Source organism: Ambystoma mexicanum, chromosome 3p (genome assembly GCF_040938575.1).
Source record: "Ambystoma mexicanum isolate Mex_15411 chromosome 3p, UKY_AmexF1_1, whole genome shotgun sequence".
Lineage (NCBI taxonomy): Eukaryota > Metazoa > Chordata > Amphibia > Caudata > Ambystomatidae > Ambystoma > Ambystoma mexicanum.
The window spans coordinates 636000471-636015084 of NC_090925.1; positions in this window are offsets into that span (position 1 = coordinate 636000471).

Genomic DNA, 14614 nt, shown 5'->3' on the forward strand with positions numbered 1-14614 from the left:
CCCACTTGGAGTCAGACTTGGTGCTTGTGGCACCAGACTCACTCACGCCCATAGTATAACATTGGGGATTGGACTTGTAGTGCATTGATGTGGACAAGATGGATGCCCCCACATATTTTGGTTCCCAGAACTGCATGTGCGGTCTAGTCTTTTGGGTGTGGTTCAGCCCAGAGGCACCTGGCATACACAGAGACTATTTAAGCCACACCCAGGCTGAGAAACATGCTTTGAGTTTTCTGCACCTGCAGCGTGACACCGTGTTCGGATCTGTCTCCAGTAGGCCTGCATCTTTCTTCTGCGCTCAGCTCCTGCAAGAACAAGAACACCGTTAGGAACAGCCTTACCTTGCGGCACTTCTGCCCATCAGTCATCGCTCCCTCTGTTCTGCGAGCATCTTCGGCGGTGTCATTCCCATCCCGGCACGCCGCTTCCTAAGGAAAAGGGAAAAGAACAGAAAAAAGACATTAGTAAGCATTCTGCAAATTTTCGCTTATTTTTAAATACTGTACGAGCTTCAAACGCCTACCTGAATCCCAGCCACTCTGGGGGAATTCTGTCTCCGGAACTTCTAATCCATCTGCAAGAGGGACAAGACAATCCAGGTTAGCGTGGAAATATCTAGAGGCGCCGCCTACCGCGCTTACCCACCGCATTTGTTCTTCATAACCGGCATCCACGCTGAAAACGTTGTGGCACCTAAAAGACACAGAAAAAGAACTCAGTTCAATGCAAATATGAAAGGGGTGCATCGCGCATTGCGCTCTCACTCACCTTCAGCACTACTCATCTCAGCAGCACGCCGCCATCCCCGGACGCCGGCCATCATCTAAGGAAGGAAAGGAACAAAGTTAGAGAACTGTTCAAAAGACTCATTATACTTACCTGTCAGACTCTTGCTAGTGAAGTAACTAGGCAGCAACGAGCCCGCATCAATCAACGTGCCCCTGCGCTCAAGGCAGGACGGAGAGCACACTATCCAAGAAAACAAGGTGAGCTGTGGATCAAAGGGAAGGGTTGGACCCCGGGGAAGAAGGGGTTCAAGCACACAGAGAAAATATGGAGTCAAACTCTACCAATCCTGTGTTTCAGGCCCAGTCTCCAGTCGAATAGCCTCCAGGGAAGGGTTCAAGGTCATAAGAGGTTAGAACAGGCTGAGTGACCTCCCTGTAGATACCAGGTGAGCCTTGCACTTGCTCTTTGAAGTGGGTGCCCCATTTTCACACATATTAGGCATACTCCAGCCAAGGGTAACTTTTCTTGAAGTCAATGCTTTCAGAGCCAGCCGGTCTGGAGAACACTACCTTTTGACACCATTAGCAGGACATGTTATTGGAAATTGTAATTAGATGGGAGATGTGACATCCAGGCTGGGAGTGGGAGATTTCCTTGTGAAGTTTTTGCCCACAGCCAGCAAAAGGGTCTGTCTTGGGCTGACATTTGTTCATGAATACAATGTGGCTCTTCAAATGTCACTAGAGTTTTGTGGGTGAAAAATATACACTGCTTTTTGTCAACCCGCACTTCATGTTTTGTTTTCCTGACATTTTTATGAGAGCAGTGATACTTTTTTTTCACTTTTTAAAACTGCTTTTATTTGCACACACCTGTGCAGGCAGCTTTTCTTTTCAATGTTTAAAAATCCTGTTTTCCATGTGACAGGGATCTTTGATTCCTCCTTCTTTACCCCTTTCCACATGACTCTTTAATTTTACCTGCAAAGCAAAAACAAAGGCCTGGCCATTTTTGCTTCTGTTTGGGGCCTTTAAATGCACCCCACAATGCACAATCTTGCAGAGATAACTCTGTTGTTTATCCATCCACGTTACCAAAAATTGGACAAAGAGGTTTCTAATTGACTTGTGTTCGAATCTGTTTGGATCGCTTCTGGTGTACTATTGGTGTGGGGCTGATTGATGGTTTAGAAACTGATATTCATCCCTGGACACCCTCCTCTTAAAGCATTCAACTTTGAACATTGCTTGAAGAAGGATTCATAGAAACCTGATTAGGAGTACAGTCTATGCCAAAGTCCCCCTGCCAGAGAGCTGAACACCAGGAGCTCCAAGAGGAAAGCTCTTGTCACTGATCATTCCAACTGCCAATGTGGGATGAGCAGCTGGCTGGTCTAGACCTACTGCAACTTTGATACTGGTACCCAGGACCCTGCTCGCTGAAGGTAACAGATTCCTGGATGAGCTCTCTGCAGACCTTCTTGTTTGGGAAGGGCATAGGAAAGGACTCACCTTGCCCTTAGATCCTTGGACTGGTTCTCCCTGAAACCAAAGAACCAGCAAAGGGACCCCTGTCTCTCTCTGCATTTCTGAACCTCTTCAACACCAGTTTGGGCACCTTCAGTGCCATCCAAGTCATCCCTGAATGACTTGGATGGCACTGAAAGTGCCATCCAAGTCATTCAGGGATGACTTGACACTCAATTGCCGCTGCATCTCTGAGTTTTGCTCAATGCTGATACCAAAGCAACACCGTCTTTGAGTCTGCAACCCGCTGAGTCATCTAACATCCCGAACTCCACACTGCCAGCCCGCTTACAAACTTTTTCAAGCTACAAATCGTCAAAGCTGCAGTGCCACAATGCTTTGTTGACAGTCAAGCCCACACACTGCTAGAGGTACATATCAACGTATCCACACCTGAGACCACAGAGTCTTCCAGGGCCACTGTGATGCTGGAAATGCATCGGAGGGACAAGGCCTCCGTATCCTTGTCCTTTATTGCTTTTTATCGTGTGTTCTGTCGTGTTTTCCAAGCAGGAGTTATGTGGGACTCCTGGTGGTGCAGATCTCTCTTTTGGTTTGGTAAACAGACCCTTGGGATACACTTACAGCACCCATGGGTAGGGGTGCAACCCTGTGCCCCTAGTGTATGTTTTTGGGCACCTGTGTGTGGCCCACAGAGCAGGGTACGGGATGGTGGCAGCCCCGTGGTGAATTGACTGGTGCCCTGAGCGTTCTCCATTTTGGGATGCCCAGGCCCTGTCATTGGAATTGGTAGATTCCTGATGGAGACAAGATGGCCCCCATGGCCTCTTTCCTTCGGTCGCCTGTTACCTTGATCTTCCCGAAGTCCCAGGAAGCCCTGACTCCGTCCCTTCCCCCTGACTGGCTGTTGGGTGGAAGTTCCTTATATGGTAGTGTGGGGAAGTGCTGACCAGACTGGCTGGAGCCTTCTCAACGACCGTGTGTTGTGGGTACGCCTGTGAGTGGGACCTGGGTGAATAGAATGTGTGACGAATACACATTCTGAGTTGTGGATGTCTAGTAGCTGGTGGTTGGCACAATGACTGAGACAGCCGTGCCCGAAACTGGTATGAATGCAGTGTGGAGTGTTGAATGGCTGGGTACTTGTCCCAATACACATAACTTGTTGTGAGTGTCTGGAGAGAAGTGAATGGACTGAATGCACTATGCACCTGATTGGTTGCCTGCCTGCATGAATGCCCTTCGAAGTGATTGGATGCTTAAGTGTGACCCAGCGGAATGAATGGGAGATCAGCAGTATATCTGGGGACCTCTCACTGCTAGGAATCATTCTCAGAAGTGTTCAGAGCTGAAGTACAAACTATGAAGAGTAACTGGAGTGAAACTGACGCTTGACCTTGAAGCCCTGCTGGAAGAGAAGAATTGCTGTTGCTCTCCTTCACGACCTGAAAGCTGCTGTGCCTCCAAAGACTGACCCAGAGAGGACCTGGTAAGGCGCCCTCTTCCCGAGCTACGAGGGACCATCGTGCACCAGCTGATCTTTGCCAAAGCTCCCTGTTAGACAGACCTTCGACAGGCTGCCGACCCGATACGGGGACTGCTGCGGAATCCCAAAGAGAAGCACCCAGACTGTTGTCCGCCACTGTCGACGACCGTCATCGCCGACTGGAGCCGCCATGCTCCCGTTTGCCTAAGAACTTCATTTGATCCAAGGACTATCTCGTCCGCATCGTCGCCGCTGTATCCTGCTGGAGAAGGCCTGACCGTCGACGCGCCGAGGAGCATTCACTGGTGGGTTTCCCGCCACCCAACGACCACAGAGACGCCGACGACTCGAAGCCCTTGCAGGACCACAGTTCTTCAAACTCTTTGCGGTCCAGAACTATGGACACCGAGGTGCCCCGCACGCCTCATCCTTGCAGGATGTTTACGTTTCCCCACCAACAAGCACCGCTAGGAAGCTGCCAGTTCACTGCCGTAGTTCAGCGTGTACTCCGTCAGACGATCGACGACCCGTGACTCCTGCCTTAAAGGGAGGGCACTCAAGAAGGGCAGTCGATTCCCCGACAAGGAACGCTACAACGCCAGGTACTTTGGGGTTGCAGAACTATTGGGAAGTCTAGTGTGAACAATATATGGACTGGGTTTGTGATACATCTTTGCTTTACAGGTTGCCTAGGTGGGGGGATCTCCACACAGAACTGTGTCCAGTGGTACGGGGCCAGCATTCTGCCAATTGTTCAGCCATCTTGCTTTCCTTCCTCTTTCTACTGTTGCTTTCCTCTTTATTTTGATCTGTGTGTCATTCCGACCGTATGCACTTTAATGAGATCTATAACGTTTGTGGTACCACTTTAGAACTGTATATATTTGCCATTGCTGATTTTCCGAGTACAAAGTGAGTTATCGTGATACTGTACATAACTTTGAATATTAATTATATAAAGACTGTGTTTTAACCGATACAGTGTGTGGACATTCCTTTGTGGGTGCTTGGGACTACACTGTACTTAAGAACCGGCCTGCATCCCCTCCTGCGAAGCCAGGCCTTGATGGCTCGACGACGATATCAATAATAGAGAATCTTGGCTGGGGTCTTCTGTGCCTCTCCTCTACCATATAGAGGGCAGAAGTACAGACCCCCCCACCGGCATCTTTACACTGCTGGCAGCGGTGGGATGCTTATGGTTTTAAGAATCAGTGTATAACTGTGCCACTTACAAAGGATATCTGCACTTTATTATATTGAGGTTTAGTTGTGTACAAGATAACTGCATTACAAGCAATGGAATCTATTGCGAATGGTAAATTGACTCGGATGAGCTTAGAGGCTCTCCAGAGTGCTTGTGAAGCCAAGGAGTTAGACTTTGTGGATAAGTCTAGGGCTGAGCTGATAGCTGCCCTGGTGGACTACCAGACTGATTGTGAAACTCTTGAAGGGGGGGATGCAACCAATGAGGACTCTACCCCGAGGGTTGTCACCAAATCTGTTTCTGGGAATGCCATCATTCCTGCTGCCTCTGTTCGAAACCCCAGCAGTTCCTTGGAGCTTGAGTTATTAAGGATGAAATTGGCCTTTGAATATCGCAAGTTGGAAATAGATGCTGAGCGTAAGAATGAGGAGTTGGCACAGCAAGTGGAACTCAAGAATAGGGATCTTGAACTCAAAGACAAGGACACTGAATGTCAGCGAATCCAGTTAGAGAAAGCTTGAGTGGAGACTTCAGCGAAACCAGTTGAGAGTGTCAGGTCCCCAGTAACCATGTTTATGATGGTTTTGGTTGGTGTGTATGGGGAGGGTTCTGATATCCTCCAATGGATTGAAGCATTTGAAATGGCTTGTGTAATTCATGATGTTGACAGGAGAGATTGGGCTAAGTGTTTGTTAAGCAGAGTGCCTCAAACTGGATATGACTGTATTCTGAAACTGAGTGTGGAAGAAAGGGGTCAGTATGAGTGCATGAAGTCTGCTTTAATTGCCAAGTTTGGCAAGACGTCTACCCAATACCTTAAACGGTTCAGGGATTTTAAGAAACAAGAGAATGTGTCTGGGATTGACTGCATGAGTGCTGCGCACATGAACATGATGGGGTGGATTGATGGTTACAAAGTGAAAACGTTAGTTGAATTGTCCCACCTCTTGTTTTTTTGAGCATTTTTGGAAGCCTGTTCACCAGAGCTGCGTCAGTATGTTACTGACCAGAACATTTTGAACCCCTTTAAGCTGGCTAGGTTGGCTGACAAGTGGGTCTCCCACTGGGTGTCCCCAAAGGACTCCAGCGGGAAGGACAAGGACAAAGAAAAGGGGGCCTCTCAGAAAGCTGAGGAGTCCCAAAAGCAGTCACAGTCGGGTAAACCAAAAACTTCCTCTCCGAAGAGCCAAAAACCTAGTGGGGATAAGTCTGTTGTGGGTGGGAGTAAGAGCAGTGGTCTGCCTGCTGCAAAGCAGGGTCCCAGTGGCTCCAGTACCGTACCTCGCACTCCTGGCACTTGTTGGGATTGTGGGGCTCTGGATCACCGAAGGGGTGACCCCAAGTGTAAGGGTAAGGCACTTGGAGTCCAGGCTGTCAGCCTGACCTATCCCCACTCTGTACCTGAGGTGGAGGCCACTGTCCTCCCCTCCTCTACGGGGATCATCTTTGGTGCTCCTGTAGAGATTTCCTTAGTGTCTCTTGGGGCCTGGGACCAGTACGCAGAAGTACTGGCGACTATCCCACAGAACACTCGTAGGATTTTGAGAAGTGTCCTCTTGAATGGCCAGCCTTCTACTGGTTTGAGAGACACTGGGGCAAGCATGACAGTGGTAGACAGGACCCTGCTCAAGCCAGTGCACTATGTAAGTGCTCCTCTGAGAACCACCAGGTTAGCTGGTGGGCCTCCCAAATTATCGCCTGTAGCCTTAGTCAACATTACGATTGGAGACAAGACAGCAAAGCTTCCGGCCCTGGTTCAGGACAACATGCCTGCGAACATTTTATTAGGAAACAATTTGGTCGAGTTGGGGATGATCACAGATGGTCTACCCATGGCTGCGGTAGCAGTCACCCGATCGCAGAGCACACAGGGTCTGGCTGCGAGCCCGGCACCCTTGCCAACGGGGAAACCCAAGGCACGAAGGAAACGGAAAAGTAAAAAGGCCACCTCTGTGGAGGGAGCCCCTGCTCTTCCTGCTGTTCTGACAGCACCCATTGGGTTCCATGCTCTGGATGGGCTGGGTCCAGTGGTGAATCCCATCTCAACTCCTGTGGGAGAAGAGCCAGAAGCCTTTCCTGTGGGAGAGGCTCTCAACCCAGAGGATCATCCCGACCTTCAATGCTTGTTAGCTGAAGTGGGACCCTCCTGGGCAGACTTCTGTAAGGGACAGAGAGAGTGCCACTCTCTCGAGGGTTTGAAGAAACAGGCCATGTCCCAGGCGCAAGGAGTAGTGCCTATGACATTCCGAATTTATTGGGAGGGTGAGCTCCTTGTTAGTGAGCCCACTAAGGCTGAACCTGGTGCCCTCAAGAGTTTGGTGTTACCCCAGGTTTACAGGCCCTTCCTGCTGCAGTTGGTGCATGAGGTGCCCTTGGCTGGTCATCTTGGGACCAAGAACACTAAGCAGAGGCTCTCTGCCCATTTCTACTGGACCCGGATGGCAGTAGAAGTGGAGTCCCACTGCAGGACCTGCCCAACTTGTCAGTTGTCTGGCAAGACTGGAGGCAGTGTCATTGCCCCACTGCAGCCATTGCCAGTGGTTGGCACGCCATTTGAGAGGGTGGGCATCGACATTGTCGGCCCCCTTGACCCTCCCACGTCAGGTGGACATCGGTTCATCCTGGTGTTGGTCTATCATGCCACCAGGTACCCTGAGGCTATACCCCTTTGGACTGTTACTGCCAAGGTGGTTGCCAGGGCTCTCCTGGGCATTTTCACCCATGTTGGATTCCCTAAGGAGGTTGTCTCTGGCAGAGGATCCAACTTCATGTCTAGTTACATGAAAACCATGTGGAAAGAATGTGGGGTAACCTATAAGTTCTCCACCTCTCACCATCCCCAGACCAATGGTCTGGTTGAGAGATTTAACAAAACTCTCAAGGGCATGCTAGGCACTTTGGAAGAGCCCCTAAGGAAGAAGTGTGAACTTCTCCTGCCATGCCTGCTGTTTGCTTACCGAGAGGCACCTCAAGAGGGTGTTGGGTTCAGCCCCTTTGAGTTGCTCTTTGGACATCCCGTAAGGGGGGCCCTTGCCTTAATCAGAGAAGGTTTGGAAGCCACCCCTCCAGGTCCCACCAAGCAAGTGGGGGACTATGTGTTAGGCCTCAGATGGAGGATGACACAGATGATGGGTCAGGCAACAACGAATCTCAAAGCCAGCCAGGAATTGAATAAGTACTGGCATGACCTTAAAGCATCACAAGTAGATTGGACTCTGGGGCACGAGGTCCTTGTGATGGAACCTACCAAGCCTCGGGCTTTGGCAAATAAATGGACTGGACCATTCAGATGGGCGAGGTCAATTATCTGGTTGACATAGGAGCCTCTGGGGTAGCCCCTCAGGTATTCCATGTCAATAGGCTCAAGCCTTTCCACAGACGAGCCGAAGTCCCATGTCTCTTGCTAGCTTCAGAGCAAGTAGAGGATGAGAGTGAGCCCCTTCCTGATTTGCTGCATAGCAACCCTCAGGATGGCTCAGTGGAGGGAGTACATCTCTCTACCGATCTGATGACAGAGCAGCAGAAGGCCTGCAGGGCTTTGCTCCGGCAGCATGCCTCTCTGTTTTCACTGACACCAGGCCTTACACCGTGGTGTAGGTACGAGATTGACACTGGTGACAGTGTGCCTGTCAAAGCAGGTGCTACCGTATGTCAGATACAGTTAAGAACCAAATCCAGGCTGAGGTCGCCAAGATGTTGGATCTGGGTGTTATTGAACCCTCAACCAGTCCCTGGTTCAGTCCAGTGGTCCTTGTCCCCAGGGCAAGTTCCCAGACAGCTGCCAAGGATTGGAGGTTCTGTGTGGACTACCGAGAAGTCAATGCTGTCACCAAAACTGATGTGCACCCATTGCCCAGGGCTGATGAGCTTGTGGACACCATAGGTGCTCCCAAATGTGTGAGCACCTTTGACCTTACCTCAGGCTATTGGCAAATAGCTCTGTCGGACCATTCCAAGGAAAAGACGGTGTTCTGAACCCCTGATGGACTCTACCAGTCTAGGGTCATGCCTTTTGGGTTGAAAAATGCCTGTGCCACTTTCCAGAGATTGGTAAACCATGCGCTCAGTGGGCTGGAAGCCTTTTGTGTGGCTTACCTAGATGACATTGCCATCTACAGTTCTACCTGGGAAGAGCATTTGACACATCTGGATAAAGTGTTGCAGGCCTTGAAAAGGGCTAACCTCACTATCAAGGCCACCAAGTTCCAGATAGCTCACGGGAAAGTCCCGTATCTTGGTCATGAGGTAGGAGGGGGTCAAATCCAACCTCTCCCCAGTAAGGTACAGGATGTACGTGACTGGGAGACTCCCACTACTCAAACCCAGGTGAGAGCCTTTTTGGGCCTCACTGGGTATTATCGCAATTTCATGGCATACTATGGAACCATAGCTGCACCCCTGACAGCTCTGACTTCACCCAAACAACCTAGGAAGGTTAATTGGACTGAACACTGTCAGAGGGCCTTTGATGGCTTGGAAGAAAGTCTGTGTTGTGTTTGCCTGATTACAGCAAGCCCTTTATCGTTCAAACTGATGCCTGCGACACCGGAATTGGAGCTGTCTTGTCCCAGTTAGATGACAAAGGAAGAGAACATCCGATCATCTTCATCAGTGGACAATTTAAGGGTAGGGGACTTAGGTGGGCTAGTGTTGAAAAGGAATGTCTTAGTATAGTTTGGAGCCTTGGGCGTTTTAGACCCTATTTTACCGGGTCTACCTTCAAGGACCAAACCGATCATAAGCCCTTGAAGTGGCTTATGCAGATGAAGGGTGAAAACCCGAAACTGCTAAGGTGGTCCATTAGCCTGCAAGGGCTAGTCTTCACCATAGAGCACAGACCAAGGAAGAGTCACGATAATGCAGATGGCCTTTCCAGAAGGTATGTTGACCATCTGCATGAGGGTGTCTATCTCGTGGGAGATTAGACACCCTAACCTCAGTCTGGGGGGGCGACTGTGATGCTGGAAATGCATCGGAGGGACAGGGCCTCTGTATCCTTGTCCTTTACTGATTGTTATTGTGTGTTCTGTTGTGTTTTCCACGCAGGAGTTCATGTGGGACTCCTGGCGGTGCAGCTCTCTCTTTTGGTTTGGTGAACAGACCCTTGGGATACCCTTACGGCACCCATGGGTAGGGGTGCAACCCTGTGCCCCTAGTGTATGTTTTTAGGCACCTGTGTGTGGCCCACAGAGCAGGGTATGGGCTGGTGGCAGCTCCGTGCTGAATTGACTGGTGCCCTGAGTGTCCTCCATTTTGGGATCCCCAGGCCCTGTCATTGGAATCAGTAGGTTCCTGATGGAGACAAGATGCCCCCCATGGCCTCTTGCCTTCCATCGCCTGTTAACTTGATCTTCCCGAAGTCCTGGGAAGCCCTGACTCTGGCCCTTCCCCCTGACTGGCTGTTGGGTGGAAGTTCCTTATATGGTAGTGTGAGGAAGTGCAGACCAGACTGGCTGGAGCCTTCTCAACGACCGTATGTTGTGGGTACGCCTGTGGGTGGGACCTGGGTGAATAGAATGTGTGACGAATACGCATTCTGAGTTTGGATGTCTAGTATCTGGTGGTTGACACAATGACTGAGACAGCCGTGCCCGAAACTGGTATGAATGCAGTATGGAGTGTTGAATGGATGGGTACTTGTCCCAAAACTCATAACTTGTTGTGAGTGTCTGGAGAAAAGTGAATGGACTGAGTGCACTATGCACCTGATTGGTTGCCTGCCTGCATGACTGCCCTTCGTAGTGATTTGATGCTTAAGTGTGACCCAGCGGAATGAATGGGAGATCAACCGTATATCTGGGGACCTCTCACTGCTAGGAATCGTGTTCAGAAGTGTTCAGAGCTGAAGTCCAAACTACACAAAGAGTAACTGGAGTGAAACTGACGCTTGACCTTGAAGCCCTGCTGGAAGATAAGAATTGCTGTTGCTCTCCTTCACGATCTGAAAGCTGCTGTGCCTCCAAGGACTGACCCAGAGAGGACCTGGTAAGGCGCCCTCTTCCCGAGCTACGAGGGACCATCGTGCACCAGCTGATCTTTGCCAAAGTTCCCTGTTAGACAGGCCTTCGACAGGCTGCCGACCCGATATGGGGACTGCTGCGGAATCCCAAAGAGAAGCGCCCAGACTATTGTCCGCCACTGTCGACGACCGCCGTCGCTGACTGGAGCCGCCGTGCTCCCGTTTGCCTAAGAACTTCATTTGATCCAAGGACGCTCTCGTCTGCATCATCGCCGCTGTATCCTGCGGGAGAAGGCCTGACCGTTGACGCGCCGAGGAGCACCCACTGGTGGGTTTCCCGCCACCCAATGACCACAGAGACACTGATGACTCGACGCCCTTGCTGGGCCACAGTTCTTCAAACTCTTTGCGGTCCAGAACTATCGACACCGAGGTGCCCCACACGCTTCTTCCTTGCAGGACGTTTACGTTTCCCCACCAACGAGCACGGCTAGGAACGAAGCTGCCACTTCACCGCTGTAGTTCACCTTGTTCTCCGTCGGACGTTCGACCCGTGACTCCTGCCTTAAAGGGAGGGCACTCAAAAAAGGGCTGTTGATTCCCCAACAAGGAACGCTACAACGCCAGGTACTTTGGGGTTGCAGAACTATTGGGAAGTCTAGTGTGAACAATATATGGACTGGGTTTGTGATACATCTTTGCTTTACAGGTTGCCTAGGTGGGGGGATCTCCACACAGAACTGTGTCCAGTGGTACGGGGCCAGCATTCTGCCAATTGTTCAGCCATCTTGCTTTCCTTCCTCTTTCTACTGTTGCTTTCCTCTTTATTTTGATCTGTGTGTCATTCCGACCGTATGCACTTTAATGAGATCTATAACGTTTGTGGTACCACTTTAGAACTGTATATATTTGCCATTGCTGATTTTCCGAGTACAAAGTGAGTTATCGTGATACTGTACATAACTTTGAATATTAATTATATAAAGACTGTGTTTTAACCGATACAGTGCGTGGACATTCCTTTGTGGGTGCTTGGGACTACACTGTACTTAAGAACCGGCCTGCATCCCCTCCTGCGAAGCCAGGCCTTGATTGCTCGACGACGATATCAATAATAGAGAATCTTGGCTGGGGTCTTCTGTGCCTCTCCTCTACCATATAGAGGGCAGAAGTACAGACCCCCCCACCGGCATCTTTACACTGCTGGCAGCGGTGGGATGCTTATGGTTTTAAGAATCAGTGTATAACTGTGCCACTTACAAAGGATATCTGCACTTTATTATATTGAGGTTTAGTTGTGTACAAGATAACTGCATTACAAGCAATGGAATCTATTGCGAATGGTAAATTGACTCGGATGAGCTTAGAGGCTCTCCAGAGTGCTTGTGAAGCCAAGGAGTTAGACTTTGTGGATAAGTCTAGGGCTGAGCTGATAGCTGCCCTGGTGGACTACCAGACTGATTGTGAAACTCTTGAAGGGGGGGATGCAACCAATGAGGACTCTACCCCGAGGGTTGTCACCAAATCTGTTTCTGGGAATGCCATCATTCCTGCTGCCTCTGTTCGAAACCCCAGCAGTTCCTTGGAGCTTGAGTTATTAAGGATGAAATTGGCCTTTGAATATCGCAAGTTGGAAATAGATGCTGAGCGTAAGAATGAGGAGTTGGCACAGCAAGTGGAACTCAAGAATAGGGATCTTGAACTCAAAGACAAGGACACTGAATGTCAGCGAATCCAGTTAGAGAAAGCTTGAGTGGAGACTTCAGCGAAACCAGTTGAGAGTGTCAGGTCCCCAGTAACCATGTTTATGATGGTTTTGGTTGGCGTGTATGCGGAGGGTTCTGATATCCTCCAATGGATTGAAGCATTTGAAATGGCTTGTGTAATTCATGATGTTGACAGGAGAGATTGGGCTAAGTGTTTGTTAAGCAGAGTGCCTCAAACTGGATATGACTGTATTCTGAAACTGAGTGTGGAAGAAAGGGGTCAGTATGAGTGCATGAAGTCTGCTTTAATTGCCAAGTTTGGCAAGACGTCTACCCAATACCTTAAACGGTTCAGGGATTTTAAGAAACAAGAGAATGTGTCTGGGATTGACTGCATGAGTGCTGCGCACATGAACATTATGGGGTGGATTGATGGTTACAAAGTGAAAACGTTAGTTGAATTGTCCCACCTCTTGTTTTTTTGAGCATTTTTGGAAGCCTGTTCACCAGAGCTGCGTCAGTATGTTACTGACCAGAACATTTTGAACCCCTTTAAGCTGGCTAGGTTGGCTGACAAGTGGGTCTCCCACTGGGTGTCCCCAAAGGACTCCAGCGGGAAGGACAAGGACAAAGAAAAGGGGGCCTCTCAGAAAGCTGAGGAGTCCCAAAAGCAGTCACAGTCGGGTAAACCAAAAACTTCCTCTCCGAAGAGCCAAAAACCTAGTGGGGATAAGTCTGTTGTGGGTGGGAGTAAGAGCAGTGGTCTGCCTGCTGCAAAGCAGGGTCCCAGTGGCTCCAGTACCGTACCTCGCACTCCTGGCACTTGTTGGGATTGTGGGGCTCTGGATCACCGAAGGGGTGACCCCAAGTGTAAGGGTAAGGCACTTGGAGTCCAGGCTGTCAGCCTGACCTATCCCTACTCTGTACCTGAGGTGGAGGCCACTGTCCTCCCCTCCTCTACAGGGATCATCTTTGGTGCTCCTGTAGAGATTTCCTTAGTGTCTCTTGGGGCCTGGGACCAGTACGCAGAAGTACTGGCGACTATCCCACAGAACACTCGTAGGATTTTGAGAAGTGTCCTCTTGAATGGCCAGCCTTCTACTGGTTTGAGAGACACTGGGGCAAGCATGACAGTGGTAGACAGGACCCTGCTCAAGCCAGTGCACTATGTAAGTGCTCCTCTGAGAACCACCAGGTTAGCTGGTGGGCCTCCCAAATTATCGCCTGTAGCCTTAGTCAACATTACGATTGGAGACAAGACAGCAAAGCTTCCGGCCCTGGTTCAGGACAACATGCCTGCGAACATTTTATTAGGAAACAATTTGGTCGAGTTGGGGATGATCACAGATGGTCTACCCATGGCTGCGGTAGCAGTCACCCGATCGCAGAGCACACAGGGTCTGGCTGCGAGCCCGGCACCCTTGCCAACGGGGAAACCCAAGGCACGAAGGAAACGGAAAAGTAAAAAGGCCACCTCTGTGGAGGGAGCCCCTGCTCTTCCTGCTGTTCTGACAGCACCCATTGGGTTCCATGCTCCGGATGGGCTGGGTCCAGTGGTGAATCCCATCTCAACTCCTGTGGGAGAATAGCCAGAAGCCTTTCCTGTGGGAGAGGCTCTCAACCCAGAGGATCATCCCGACCTTCAATGCTTGTTAGCTGAAGTGGGACCCTCCTGGGCAGACTTCTGTAAGGGACAGAGAGAGTGCCACTCTCTCGAGGGTTTGAAGAAACAGGCCATGTCCCAGGCGCAAGGAGTAGTGCCTACGACATTCCGAATTTATTGGGAGGGTGAGCTCCTTGTTAGTGAGCCCACTAAGGCTGAACCTGGTGCCCTCAAGAGTTTGGTGTTACCCCAGGTTTACAGGCCCTTCCTGCTGCAGTTGGTGCATGAGGTGCCCTTGGCTGGTCATCTTGGGACCAAGAAGACTAAGCAGAGGCTCTCTGCCCATTTCTACTGGACCCGGATGGCAGTAGAAGTGGAGTCCCACTGCAGGACCTGCCCAACTTGTCAGTTGTCTGGCAAGACTGGAGGCAGTG